This window comes from Canis aureus, chromosome 15 (genome assembly GCF_053574225.1).
Source record: "Canis aureus isolate CA01 chromosome 15, VMU_Caureus_v.1.0, whole genome shotgun sequence".
Classification (NCBI taxonomy): Eukaryota; Metazoa; Chordata; class Mammalia; order Carnivora; family Canidae; genus Canis; species Canis aureus.
In genome coordinates, this window is record NC_135625.1 from 4855465 (window position 1) to 4871589 (window position 16125).

Genomic DNA, 16125 nt, shown 5'->3' on the forward strand with positions numbered 1-16125 from the left:
CTGCACTCTCCTTCTGCCTCACCCCAGCTTTCTGTCTCCCAGAAAAGAGCTTATATCTTTGTTTGGCACCACAATTTTTCCAGCTGCCTACCAGGAGACATGTGTCTATCACCTGGCTCTGATGGCCAGGAATATTACATCCTCAGATCCCACAGTATAACCAACAGAGAAAAAGTACTTGCCCAGCTACCACACTTGGGAGACAGAAAAGGCATCAGACTCAAGAGCTCAATCTTTCTGTGAAAGAGGTCTAATAATTTACCATCAAGCTGACACTCGAGGGGAAGTCTTCTATTTAAACACATATCTAAGGGCTAACAAAAATCCTTTCATGAGATCTCAGAGGATGGTCACTATCCTCTCACTTTTCCTCTGCTGTGCTTTTAGTACATCTGTATCTATTAGAGGGGGGCTCTTTAACACGTCTGATGTCCCAGTTTCTGCAGCTGGGGTGCCCCTTGATCACCTGGCTCTGGTGGCCAGAGGGGCTTGCTCCTGGCTCCCACAGGACTGTGACAACTGGAGAGACAGTTCTTGGCAGGCTCTGCACCACCCCCAGGGCCCTGCACAGACAGCAGACTGAGTACATATCCAGTCTTTTTGGGAAAGAGGCCTATTTGCTTATCCTGGAGCTTCACCCTCAGGCGTAAGCCAGCGAGGCTAATACTTATGGTCCAAACAAGACTGTATATATTTGCATAATTTAAAACTGCTGCCTGAGAGTCTGGTTTTCAGTCATCCTGAATTTAGGTGCTGACTGAGATCCTCCCCTTTGGGATACAGAGATCTTGGTACAACTTCAACAAGTGGGAGCTATTAAAAATAAATAGGTTGCTTCAACAATCAAAACTGCCTGAGAGACTTATTTCTTGTGTTTTTCATTTTAGTCATTCTGACAAGTGTAAAGTGATAACTCATTGTGGTTTTAATTTTGTATTCCCCTGATGATGAGTGATGTTGAGCATCTTTTCATGTGTCTCTTGGCCATCTTTTTGTCTTCTTTGGAAAAATGTCTATTCAGGTTCTCTATTTTTTAATTGGATTATTTGGGGTTTTGATATTGTTTGTATAAGTTCTTTATAGGTTTTAGATATTAACCCCTTATTGGATATATCAATTGCAAATATCTTCTCCCATTCAGCAGGTTGTCTTTTGTTTTGTTGATGATTTCCTTCACTATGCAAGAGTTTTACTTTGGTGTAGTCCTAATAGTTTAAATTTGCTTTTATTTCCCTTGCCTGAGGAGATATATCTAGAAAAATGTTTCTACAGCCAATGTCAAAGAAATTACTGCCTATGTTTTCTTCTAGGAATTTTATGGTTTCTGGTATCATATTTAGATCTTTAATCCACTTTGAATTTATTTTTGTGTATGGTGTAAGAAAGTGGTCTGGTTTCATTCTTTTGCATATAGCTCATGCACTGTTGGTGGGAATGTAAATTTGTGCAGACACTATGGAAAGCAGTATCAAAGTTCCTAAAAAAAATTAAAAACAGAATTACCATATAATCCAGTAATTCTACTACTGGCCACTTACCCAAAGAACATAAAAATGTAATGATATATGCACTTCTATGTTTCTGCAGCATTATTTACAACAGCGCAACTCTGCATTGATAGATGAATGAAAAAAAAAGAAGTGGTATATAGCTTATCCATAAAAAAATAAAATATTGCCATTTACAATAACATAGATGGACTTATAGGTATCATGCTAAGTGAAATAGGTCAGTCAGAGGAAAATAAACACCATATGATTTTACTCATATGTAAAATTTAAGAAATAAAACAAATGGATAAAGGAAAAAGAGTCAAACCAAACATTCTTAAATACTGAGAACAAATGCAGTTGCTAAAGGGTAGATGGAAGAAGACGGGTAAAATAAAGGGGATTGAGTCCACTTATCTTGATTAGCACTGAGAAATCTACAGAATTGTTGAATTGTTATACGGTACATCTGAAACTAATAACATTCTATTATATTTGAATAAAACAAGATGTTTTTTTAAAAAAGCAAATCTGAAATGAAAATGTTTGAGAGACAACCAAGGAATAGGGCAGGGTTGAACAACAAGATTTATCTCCTACATGAGGAGATAAAGACTGAGAGAGGTAGACGTTTCATCTAATTCACAGAAACCAATACAGAGTCAAGTATAATAAAGAAACAAAGGGATCTCTTCCAAACTAAAGAAAAATAAAACCTCAGAAAAAAAAAAACTTAAGGAAACAAATATAAGGCATTTACCTGATAAAGAGTTCAAAGTAATGATCATAAAGATGCTCAATGAACTCAGGAAAAGAATAGATGAACAGAATGAGAAATTCAACAAAGAGATAAAACACATAAGAATGTAACAAATAGACATCACAAAAGAATATAATAGCTGCACTGAAAAAATCCATTAGAGGAGTTCAATGATAGACTAGATGAAGCAGAAGATGAATCCACTCAAGATAAAGCAGTGTAGTCAGAGCAACATAAAGGAAAAGAATGAAAAAAAAAAGTGAAGATATGAGACATCAAGTGTACTAAAAATCACATTACAGTTGTGCCAGAGACGTGAAAAAAGGGGACAAAAAATCTTGTTTGGAAGAAATTATGGCTATAAATTGCCTAACCTGAGAAAAAAAATACACATCCAGATCCAGGAAGCCCAGAGAGTTCAAATAAGAGGAACCCAAGGAAACTCATGCAAAGACACATTATAGTTAAAATATCAAAAGTTAAACCCAAGAAGAGAATAAGAAAAGCAGCAAGAGAGAAATAACTTGCTACATACAGGATACTCACATAAGACTATGACCAGATTTTTCAGCAGAAACACTGGAGGCTGAAAGAGAGCAAAACAAGATATTTGAAGTGCTAAAAGGAAAAAATCCAACTAAGAATATATATTCAAAAAATTGAAAGAGACAAAGTTTTCTGGACAAGGCAAAGTTACAAGAGTTCAACAGCAGTAGTCTGGCTTTTTAGGAAATGTTAAAGGAATTTCTTTAAGCTGCAAACAAAGAGTGAAAATTAGTGACAAGAAAATATATGAATATATATAAGCTTCACTGGAAAGTAAATATATAAATAGGTAGTGGCTTTATCACTTACAAAGCTAGTAAAAAGGTTAAAAGTAGGAAAACACATAAAAGTACAATAATATATCAATGGATACACACAATATGAAATATAATGTCAAAAACAGTGTGTGGGGAGTACAAATGTAGAGCTTTTCAATACATTCAACCTTATGCTGTTATCAACTTTAACTTTTATAAATACAAGTTGTTATATGTAATTCTCAAAAACCTATAGTAAATATACAAATAGTAATTAGGAAATTATGCATACTACTAAAGAAAGCATTCAATCCACAAGGGATGAGAGTAAGAGAAAAAAATGAGGAATTATAAAATAGAAAACAGTTAAAATAGCAGTATGTATGTACCAATAATTATTTTTTTAAGATTTTATTCATTTATTCATGAGACACACACAGAGAGAGAGAGGCAGAGACACAGGTAGAGGGAGAAACAGGCTTCATGCAGGGAGCCCGACACAGGACTTGATCCTGGGTCTCCAGGATCATACCCTGGGCTGAAAGCGGCGCTAAACCACTGAACCACCTGGGCTGCCCCCAATAATTACTTTAAATGTAAATGGAGTAAATTCTCCAATTAAAAGATATAGAGTTGGTGAATGGCAAAACAACAAAAACAACAACAAAATCAAGATTCATCTGTGTGCTGCCTCAAGAGACTCACTTAAGACTTAAAACACAAAGACTGAAGTGAGGGGATGACAAAAGATATTCCATGCATGCTAGACACTCTGGAGTCTCGGCTTCTGCTCTAGGGCCACATGAACCAGAGAGATCTTGTGCCAGGAACATAAGAGGAAACAGAATCATGGTTGGGTCATCCCACTGGAATGCAAGGCCTGGGCCCTGGGCAGTGACCAAAGTGAAAGTGAGGGATGGCAGGGTCCTGCAACCCATTCATGAAATAGAAGCCTCAAACCCCACAGCCTGACCAACCCAGACCTCAGACTCTAATCAGATATTATTAGGTCTTCCAGGGCTCCTCTCCTGACCACAGCCAACAGGTGCTGGATTAAATGTCTTTATTGGTAAACTATGTATGTTTATCATTGTACTTGCCAACATTGTATTTTAATTCTATGTGTCATGATATGTTACATAATGTCTTATGAGCCCCTATATTAAAAGATGCTCCATGCAAATAGAAACTGAAAGAATGCTGAGGTAGCTCTATGTGTATATAATAAACTTTATTAAACCAAAGACTGTAATAGGAGACAAATCACATCGTTACATACTGATAAAAGGTACAATATAAAAGACGACATAATATTTATAAATATATATGCACATAACAGGACAACAAATATACAAATATTAATAGATCTAAAGGAATAACAGAGAGCTATATGATGCTAGTTGGGGATGTTAATAACCCATGTACACTAATGGATAGATCATCCAGACTAAAAAATCAACAAGAAAACATTGGCCTTAAATGAAACACTAGACCAGATGACTTGCCACCTATATACAGAACATCCCAGACAAAATCAACAGCACACCTTCTTCTCAAGTGCGCATGGAACATTTTCTAGGACAGATTGTATGTCAGGCCATAATACAAATCTTAATAAATTTAAGACGATGGAAATCATATCAAGCATCTTTCATGACCACAGTGATCTTAAACTAGACATTAATTATAGAAGGCAAACTGGAAAATTCACAAAAATGTAGAGACTGCACATCATATGAATGGCAATGGGTCAATGAAGAAACAAAAGAGAAATTAAAATATACCTTGAATTAAAAGAAAAATAAATCATATTAAAACTAATGGAATATACCAATTGTAGTTCTAGGAGGGAAGTTCATCGTGATAAATGCCTACATTAAGAAACAAAGAGTATCACAGGAAAACAACCTAACTTTATAACTCAAGTAACTAGAAAAAGAAAAATATATAAAGCCTAAAGTCAGTAGAGGAAAGAAAGAAACTTCAGAGTAAAAATAATCCAAAGAGGGACTAAAAAGACAGTATCAAAGATCAATGAAAATAATAAAAGGAGATCGCTTTTTCTTTCCTTTCTTTAGTGACATTCCATTTTTTTCTTCTCAAGTTTTTGTTTAAATTCTAGTTAGTTAACATATATGGTAAAATTGGTTTCTAGTGCAGAATTTAGTGATTTGTCACTTACATGTAACACTCCATGCTCATCACATCAAGTGCCCTTAATACCCATCACCCATTTAGCCCATCCCCCACTCACCTCCTTCCATCAACCCTCAGTTTCTTCTCTATTGATAAGAGTCTCTTATGGTTTGCTTCCCTCTCTATTTTTCCCCCTTCCCAAATGTTCTTCTGTTTTCTTAAATTCCACATAGAAGTGAAATCATATGGTGTTTGTCCTTCTATGACAGGCTTATTTTGCTTAGAACTGATTTCTTCAAAAGATAAAGTTGACAAACCTTGAACCAGATTCACCAAGGTAAAAGAGAATTAGAAACAAATCAGACATGGAAGAGGATACATTACAACTGATAACACAAAATACAAAGGATCTCAAGAGACTACTATAAGAAATTATTCTTATATTTTCTTAAGTTTGAAAATATAGGCTAAAAATGGACAATTCCTAGAAACATATAACATACCAAGACTGAACCAGGAAGAAATAGAACATCTGAACATATCAACTACTAGCTAGGCAATTCAGTCACTCTTAAAAACCTCCAAAGAGGGGCGCCTGGGAGGCTCAGTTGGTTAAACATCTGACTCTAATTTTGTCTAGGTCATGATCTCAGGGTTGTGAGCTTAAGCCCCATGTTGGGATCTGCACTGGGCATAGAGTCTGCTTAAGATCCTCTCTCTCCTTCTCCCTATGCCCCTCCCCTTTAAAATTCCAGAGAACTAGAAGTCAAGGACCACATGACCTCACTTGTGAATTCGACCAAAAATTTAAGATATACCAATCCTCAAACTGTTCAAAATATTAAAGCTGTCCTAACATGCAAGATATAGAATTATCAAAATAGAAAAGTCAGGCATATTTTCAAATAAATTATTAGAGTGAATAAAAGAACTCAGAAAAGATTTGGATACAAAACCAATGATTTAAAAAATGTATTCCTATACACAAATGACAAAAAAGATATTATATAAAATAGCACACCAAAAAGTATGAGATACTTTAAAAACAAATCTTAGAAATTTTGCCTAAAATATTTGAGAAAATTGTGAAGCTTTATTGGAATAAAATCTAAATAAATAACAATATGAAACAGACTCGATAAATAAAGGATACCATGTGCATAAATTGGAAGACAATGCTCGATGGATATCAATTTCCCCAAAATAATTTATAAAGTCAATTCCATTGTTTATATGCATGTGTATGTAGTCACAGTCTGTATCTTTAAGCTCCCCCAGATATTTAAAACTCTCCTGTCATTGAAAAACAAGGGAAGAGGCTTGTTCTGCCAAATAAGATTCATAAGCAACAACAGTAAGAAAGATGATATGGTATTGACACAAGGTTAGAAACACACATCAACAGAGCAGAACAGAGAACCCACGTATGTATAGAAATTTAGTACATAATATGGCTCTACAAGTTGGTAGGGACATCACAGAAAATTATCCATATTGAAAAAAAATTTCACTACCTCTCACAGTACATAAAGAAATGAAAGCCAGGTGGATTGATAGCTAAAAAGTATAACACTTTAAGAATAAATAGATCATCTTTATAAATGGGGAAGTAGTTATTAAACCTGATGACATAATCCATAAAGTAAAAAATGAAACAAATTGTATTAAATTTCAACAAATATTAAAATTGACAACCTCTAAAGAATAGTCCCAAAAATAAAATGCCCACCACACAGGCAAAACACCTTATAAACACATAGAACGTCAGATCTTTCTCTAATGTTTGCATATTAAACATTAGAGAATTTATAATGAAGAAAAAATCCCACTTGGATTATATATAAATATTGGAAGGTATTTCCTATAGTTCAAATCTTAATATTAAATCATTCACATTAGAGAACGAAATCTATTTTCTATCCTTTCCCCACAAAACCTCAAAATTTTCCCCATTTGTTAATCACAGAGACTTGAGGTGTAGCAAAATACTTTTTAATGATTCAAAATCTAATAAGAAGCCATATATCTTTAATGGAGAAAAATTTCAAACATAAGGACAGAAAATTTTAATTTGCAGATACCCAAACAGTGGAGATGTGAAACAATTTGTCTTGTCTAAATACGGATTTAACTGTCTGGCTGCAAGTTAGTGTCATTCTTTGCCAGGTAGCAAACTCCACTGATGCATTTCAGCTCAGTCCTAATCACCAACATATTCCTAACTAAATGCCCCTCTTGCCATGAGCCTGAGAGAAAATGTGAGAGAAGAGACTGGAAGAGAGAGGCTTTGGTTTTATTTTGTTTTTGTTTTTACCTACCACACCCCTGAGTTTGGGAAGAGTGATGTTAGTGGAAGAGATTGGGATGTGAGGTATCTAGGAAAAGACTGGAGAGGAATGCAGAGATAAAGGGCCCGGATGACTAAATGGGAAGTCCTACAGGAGAAGAGTGAATAGCAGAGCAACACACCTGTCCAAACCTGCCTAAAAATTGAACAATCTTCCGTGCCTTCTCTTTTCAACACACACACAATCTATTTACCACAGGGAAATAGCTTGTCAGCCGTCTGGCCAACCTGTTAATGAGAAGCAGAGGGAAGGTTTTGGAATTTGGTAGCATTAGTGGTTAGGCCAGGGTGGATGGGGGTTATCTGTGTGGAAAGCAAGCAGTGTCCTAGGCAAAGGAAAACCTTACAGTATGGAACACTGAGTATTTCCCTTTACCTAAAAGCAGCCAAGACAAGCAACCAACAAAGGAGATCCTGGAGATTAGGATTAGTTACAGGCCTGTTCAACAGCCAGGCGAATCCTTTTTGTGACCCACCCTATATCCCAACTGCTCTCCATCAAATGATTCATTTACTTAACAAATGTGTCCTAAGCATCTATTGTGTGCGAGGCCCTGGAGAAAAGCACAGGGAACAAGACAGCCACAGTTCTGCCCTCATAAAGTAAACATGTTTTACAGGGAAAGCAAGTTAAAACATAAACTTAAATAATAACAGGGAGAAGAGTGGAGACAAACTGCAAAGAGAGGAATTACTTTAGATAAGGGTGGTCAGCAAAGCCTTGTAAGGAGAGGACATTTAAACTCAGAAATAAAGAAAAAGAACTAGGCATTCAAAGACTGAGAAGAAAAGCTTTCTAGGTTGAAGAAATAACGCATTCAGAGATCCCGAGGTAGGAAAAAGCTGAATGGGTCTGAAGAACAAAAAGAAGACTACTGTATCTGGAATAAGACAAATAAGGAAGTAACTGGCATGTGATGGGGTTAGAAACAAGGCACAGATGAAGCATGACTGGTAGATCAAGGTAAGAGTTGGATTTCATGCTGACGCTAATGGAAAACCGGTGAGGATTTTAAGCAGAAAAAAATTATACCATCGAATTGATTTTTAGGATGAACTCTTGCAGCTCTTCAGAGAATGAATTGGAAGGGGACAAGAAAAGAAGCCGGGGATGAAATCTGGGCAATGTAGGCAAGAGAGAACCATTTCAGTAAAGATTTTGAGAGTGTATCTGTGGTACACTTTGGAGACAGAAATGATAGAATTTGCTAAAAGATAGGTTCAGTGTGTAGAGTAAAGGAAATAGAAGGTTCAAGAGTTTGACTCCTAGATTCTGGTTGACTGGATGATAACGGGTAAAGGGTAACTAAGTGGATGATAATGCCATTTGACGGCTTTGCGGATAGAGAGGTAAAGGAAGCAATTCAGAGGGATAAGTTGGTTTTTGTTAGGCTATCTTGTTGCAACAAATGACTCCCAAATCTCAGCAATGGCTTACAGCATTTTACTATAATGGTGTATTTTAACTTTGTTTCCCCTTCCCACAGTATATGTCCAAAGGTATATGCCAGCTCAGCTCTGCTCTGTGTTTTTTTGCTTTAGGACCTAGGCTAAAGGCAGGGTTCTCAGCTGGGCAGAGACGTAGAACTAAAAGCTAGAAATGCGCAAGCTCTCACAGCCTCTGCTCGGCCACTTCTTGTGTTTTTGTTTCACTCATCAAAGTAAGTTTCATGGTAGGATTTCAATTCCAGTGGAGTGGCCTGCCATCCGCTTCTGACACTACGTCCTCAGAGTTAACCTCGGCTCCAGAGATTTATGGGCTCAGTACAACACAATTCTACCCCTACTTCAGACTTGAGGGGGGGCCTGAGGTCACCTGTTCTTCCAATCAACTGGCTACAAATTTGGGTGACTCCAAAAATTTCCTTATATTTGATAATCTGCTAAACTGGTCCACAGACATTAAAAAAGTGTTTAGTAATAATTACAGCTCTTTTATAAAGACTATAACTCAGGACAATCCAGATGAATAAGAATGAGGTCTGGAATGGCACAAAGACCATCCTGTCCTCCTCCCCCACCCCCCAACTCCAGCACATTAATATCTTTAGCAACCAGGAAGCTCACCCATTCCTCAGTATGCATAGTATTTATTAGGGTGTCATTAGGTAGGCATGATTGGTGAAATTATTGACCACATGTTGAACTCAAAATCCTCCCTGAAGATTTAATTCTCTTAGAGTCCCAGTTGTCTAATCACATAGTTGGTCTAGAACCCCCATCTAGAAGTTATCTAGGGGTCTCACTAACATAAAACAGATATTCCTATTGCTTCCAGGAGTTTTTAAGTTTTCTCCAGAAAGCTGTGGACACAGACCATATAAATGTTTTATTGTACTACACATGTCAAGTTTACGCCTACTTATATACGTAAATATGCAGGTAAATTGGCAAAGGGTGGGGATATTTTATTCTCTTTCATGAAGGGAATATGAATGATTGAAAACAATTTTTACGTACCATGTGTGTTAGGGCTCTCCTGAGGAACAGAACCAATAGCATATATACAGATACGTATGATTTTTTTTTCAGAGATGGGAAACATCTTTCTAATTGTTCCACAAAATCAACTATAAAAGGATAGTCATTTAAAAAAAATCTGCAGAAAATAAATAAATAAATAAAACACGAAAATGGAGAAAAGAAGCTGGGGAATAGGAAACATATCAGCAGAGTCATATTGACTTTAATATAGCTAAAGCTTCTATAAATCAACAGGAGAGAATAATCAAGATATTTGAAGAGACAATGCACTAGAAAGGAAAATTCAGGGGCTCTTAAACTTATGGAAATGGATCAATTTCCATCACAATACAAAAATGCAAAGAGAAATAGGAGTTCCTATATTTTCTTATCATGTTGGTGAAGATGGAAAAATGATAACACTTGATAATATGTCAGTGAAAATGTAGAAAACAGATATTTTCATATTTTACTATTGGGAATGTGTATTTTCCAACTTTAGTGGAAGGCAATTTGATAATATCCTTAAAATCATAAATACATCTACCTTTGGTCCAGCAAATTGTACTTCTGTTAAATCATCCTATAGATAGACTCAACAGGGATAGATTCAAGTTTTGTGGGGACATGACGTCTATATACTTCTCACTGCCATCTTTAAGAAAAAGGATGCAAAAAGTATAAACACACACAAAGAAGCCTATCACAGCCTCACATGGACAGGGAATGAAGCAAATAGTCCTATCCAGCTATTCTCAGCCAGTGGCATATCCTCTCACCCCTCACCTCAGAAATCAAACAGCTGCCTCACTACAAAGGAAATCCTAATGACCCAAGGATGTTACCAGTACACATGTCCAGAAACACAGAATGAACTGACTGGGAATGTGCTAAAGTGAACCTGCAAAGTCTGGAAGACAACATCACCTATTCATGTATAGAGGCCAATATAAAGAATAAATGATCATGAAAAAATGATGCCACCAAAGGAAGCTAATTAAGTTCTAATAATTGACCCAAAGAATGGAGATCTATGAATTGTCAAAAAAAAAAAAATTTCAGAATTTAGAGATAAGCAAGATACCTGATAATGAGTTTAACCTAATGGTCATAAAATGCTCACCAAACTTGAGAAAAGAGTGAACATAGTGAGAACTTCAACTAAGAAGGAAAGTAAAACAAAAAAACAAAAAAACAAACAAAAACCTAGAGTGTGGCTCAGGTCTCAAGCCCTTGCAGCAGAGAGGGGACTTGGCCAACTATGCTTGTCTCACGTCCCCTCAAGTTTTGCCTGCCCAGAGCTCATTACTCCTGGCAGTAGGAATGGAAAGGCAAGAATAGTACTCCAAGGCCAGGAGTGCACATGCAGCTAAGCCCATCACTTGGCTACATAAGGCACAAATGCCACATGCAACTACCAGAAGGGTCTCACCCATTCGTGGTAACAACTTTGCACTTTCCTTCCCAGGGATCAGCACAAGCTACTCTGTGATGGGTTTGGGACTAGTGCATCTGACATGGCAAGAGCCCACCCAGGATCAGCCTTGGGCCTGGAGAGAGTTGTCCCCATTGCCTATGGGGCTTAGAGCTGCCTGAGTTCTAAGCACATGAATGAAGCATGCATCAAAGTTTTTACAAGAAATCGTTCATTGTCACAGTGGGAGAGGCGTTAGGAAGTATCATTAACAATCTAGAATCATCATCAAAATAAAAAATCAATCTTCCTGCATTAACACGAGACACACTAAGCTAGATCCAAATCATCACCCCTATGACAAACAGAAGGCCATCTCTATGAGTGACCTTAAATTGAGGATTTTCAGAGCTTACTCAGGCTTCTAGAGTGAATGAAATTATGGAGTAGACAATTTTGTCAAAGATCTTGAATCGAGAATTTTGTCTCCATTTATCTTCTCTTAAAACTTCCCCTCTCCCTAACTTGGTAAATTCTCTGACCCAGAATTTTAAATAAAACCCTTTCTTCTCCATTTACATGAAGATTGGTGGGAGATTGTTTGTCTTACCCTATTCTTCCCCTGTTCCTCCATTATGGGCTCCCTTTCAAACTGTGTCTCATTTTAACTCACTCTTACTGCTTTTCCAACAATTCTAGCACAACCTAAACACCTACTCACACCAGTCTTCCAAACCCTGGCCACTTTAACTAATCTATCAGACTGCTGGTTATGTCAACATCTAGGTAATGCAAAAGAACCTGAAGGAGTTTTTGTTCCTGCCAGTGTAAGTACCTGGTAGACCCATCCTGGACAATGGGTGTAAAAAAGGGAGTGGTATCCATCCACTACAAAGAGGACAAAATCACTCTACTTCCTCCTATGGTAATTTGACAGTAGGAAACATCCATTGAAGCTCAAGATCTATTCTCTACTCAGGAAAGGCTAGTGGAAGGAAAAATCTCCCTTTGTATTGAAAATAAAAATGTCATTGAATCCTTCCTAGGTAATATGCCAAAAAAATACTATAATCAAACACCATGGTTGATTCCACAAATGCATCTTCAAACCTTCTAGTGATGTTACGAATCAATCCAAGACATTATGATACAAATGTTTGCCTTGTCACTGGACCATATTCCTTTGCAGGCTGCACAAATGGGACCCAGAACAGCTTGGCTCTCCCCTTGGCTGGTCTGCCCAATACTCAAGACCATGTACCAGGATGACAAAATACATCTCATGGAAATGGAAACAAAACTAAACCTAAAATTAGCAATACTTCTTTCAGGAAAAAAAAAAAAAAGGACTTTAAAATAAAGACTGTAAAAAGAGACAGAGAAGGACATTACATAATAATAAAGGTATCTATGCAACAAGAGAATATAACAATTGTAACTATCTATGCATCCAACACTGGAGCCCTAAAATGTATAAAACAAATATTAACAGATGTAAAATAAGTTGACAGTAATACAATAATAGTAGAGGACTCTAGCACCCTGCTTACACCAATGGAGAGATTATACAAGCAGAAAATCAAGAAGAAAACAGTGGCTTTGGAGGACGCACATGACTACAAGGAATTAACAGATGCGTACAGAACATTCTATCCCAAACAGAATATAAATTATTTTCTAGTGCACATAGAACATTCTCTAGGATAGATCCCCTGTTAGGTTAGGCCATAAGAAAAATCTCAATAAATTTAAGATTGAAATCACATTAAGCATATTTCCCAACCAAACAGGAATGAAATTAGAAATTATAAGGAAAAAAAAAAAACAACAACAGGAAAAAGCCACCAATATATGGGGACCGAACAACATTCTTCTAAATAGTCAACAGCTCAACAAAATAATGAAAGAAAATTACAAGTGAATATCAGCACATTTAAAAACCAATGGGACATTGCAAAAACACTTCTAAGAGGTAAGTTTATAGCAATACATGCCTACCTCAAGAAAAAAGAAAAATCTCAAATACTTTATACCTAAAGCCACTAGAAAAGGAAGAACAAAGTCCAAATTTAGTAGAAGGAAGGAAATAATAATGATTAGAGCAGAAATAAAGGAAATAGAGGTTAAAAAAAACACTAAGAGCTGGTTCTTTGAAAATATAAACAAAATTAATAAACCTTTAGCCACATAATCAAGAAACAAGATTCACCTATATAAAGTAAGAAATAAAAGAACATTAAGACTAAACCACAGTAATACCAAGGATTATAAGATACTATTACAAACAATTATATGCCAAAAAATTGGACAACCTAAAATAAATGGATAAATTCCTAGAAACACAACTTCCCAAGACTGCACCATGAAGAAATAGAAAATCTGAACAGATGGATAACTATTAATTAAATTGAATCAGTAATCAAAAAATTTCTATCAAACAGAAGTCCAAAACCAGACAGCTTCAGAAGTGAATTCTACCAATTATAAAAGAGTGAATGCTTATCATTTTCAAACGATTCAAAAAAATTGAACAGAAATATTTCCAAATTCACTCTATGAAGCCAACATTACCCTGAAACCAAAACCAGACAAAAACACTACAAGGAAAGAAAATTATAGGCCAATATCCATGACAGACATAGATGCTAAACTCCTTAACAAAGTATAAGAAAATCATGCTCAATGTTGATTCAGAAATAAGACAGGGAAACCTACATTTATCATTTTTATTAAGCATAGTACTGAAAGTAATAGACATGGCACTCAAACATACATACATATATACACACAAAAAATTAATAAGCAAGCAAACAAAATGGCAAGGAAGAAGTAAAAATATCACTACTTGTAGATGACATGATATAAATAATGAAAACTATAAAGACTTCTACCAAATAACTATTAGAACTAATAAAGAAATTCAGGAAAGTTGCAGGATACAAAATTAATGGTCAAAATTCTGTTGCATTTCTATATACTAATAATAAAATATGAGAAAAATAAATGAAAAAAATCTCATTCACCATTGCATAAAAAGAATAAAATGTTTAGGAATAAATTTAACCAAGGAGTTGGAAGACCTGTACTCTGAAAAAAATATAAGATATTGATGAAAGTATTCAAAGAAAAAACAAATCTATGTAAATGTATACCATACCTATGGATTAGAAGAATATTGTTAAACTTCTCATTCCACCTGAAGCAATCCACAGATTTAACATAATCCCTATCAAAATACCAATACTATTTTTCACAGAACTAGAACAAATAATTCTAAAATTTGTAGAAGATCATAAAGGATCCTAACTAACCAAAGCAGCCTTGAGAAATAAGAAAATGGGAAGCATTACAATCTCAGAAGTATACTACTAAGTGAGCCAAGTGCAGCCCAAGCCCATTAAGCTGGGCAGGGTCACCAAGTTGCTGGGCCTGACGGGACAGTGCACACAGGTGTGCATGGAGTTCATGGACAATATGAGCCAATTCATCATCTGCAATGTGAAAGCCCCTCTGTGAGGACAACCTGCTTACTCTATTGGAGTTAGGGAGAAGCTTGGATGCTGCACTGAACTTCTGGCTGGGTCCTGGATGTCTGGTCAACCACTCAGCTTACAGAGATGATCTATGATTGTTATCAAAGTAGAATACAAAACCATAGTTACCAAAACAGTATGGTACTGTCACAAAAAAAGATATGTATTAATGAAACAGAATAGGGAGCCTAGAAATAAAAACCTTACTTATATGATGAGTTGACCTACAACAAAGGAAACAAGCATGTATAGTGGAGAAAAGACAATTCCTTCAATAAATGGTGCTAGACAAACTGAACAGCTAATGTAAAAGAATGTAAGTGGACCACTCTCCTACATGATATATGAAAATAAACCAAAGACATGAATGTAAGACCTGAAACCATAAAACTCCTTAAAAAATATAGGCAGTAATCTCTTGGACATCTGTTTTAGAAATAGCCTTTTGGAACTGTATTCTCAGCCAATGCAATCAAAACAAAAATAAACAACTGTGACTACATCAAAGTAAAATGCTTTTGCACAGCAAAGGAAACAATCAGCAAAATTAAAAGACAATCTACTGAATGGGAGGAGATATCTGCAAATAACATATCTGATAAGGGATTAATATCCAAATAAATGAAGAACTCATACAAATCAACACCAAAAACCCCAAAAAATTTGATTAAAAACTGAACAGAGAATTTGAAAATACATTTTTCAAAAGAAGACACATAATGGTCAACAGACACATGAAAAGATGCTCAAGATCACTAATTGTCAGGACGATGCAAATCAAAACTACAATGAGATATGACCTCAAACCTGTCAGAATGGCTAGTATTTAAAAAAGAAATAACAAGTGTTGGGAAGGGTTTGGAGAAAAGGAAACTCTTATGCACTGTTGGTGCAGCCAGTACTATGGAAAGTGGTAATAAGTTCCCTCAAAAAATAGAAATAGAAATAGAAATAGAAATATCATCCATCTAACCTATTTCTGGGTATTTATCTGAAGAAAACAAAAATATGAATTCAAAAAGATATACGTACCTCTATGTTCACAGCAGTATTATTTACAATAGCCAAGATATGTAAGCAACCTGCGTCCATCAATCAGTGAATGCATAAAAATGCAATACACACACATATGACTCAGCCATGAAAAAGAATAAAATATTGCCATTTTTAACCACATGG

The 16125-nt window shown here is 35.8% G+C and overlaps 1 long non-coding RNA gene across 2 annotated transcripts in view; it reads right to left on the reverse strand.

The window, feature by feature from the left end:
* LOC144284221 (uncharacterized) overlaps positions 1 to 16125 on the reverse strand; it is a 48327-nt gene that overhangs the window by 24298 nt on the left and 7904 nt on the right. Inside the window, exon 2 of one of the 2 annotated variants that reach the window (XR_013352567.1) lies at positions 2797 to 2836. The exons of the other annotated variant lie outside the window; for it this stretch is intronic. This is a non-coding gene — a long non-coding RNA (uncharacterized LOC144284221). The remainder of the gene's footprint in view (positions 1 to 2796; positions 2837 to 16125) is intronic. 2 annotated transcript variants of the gene reach the window in all.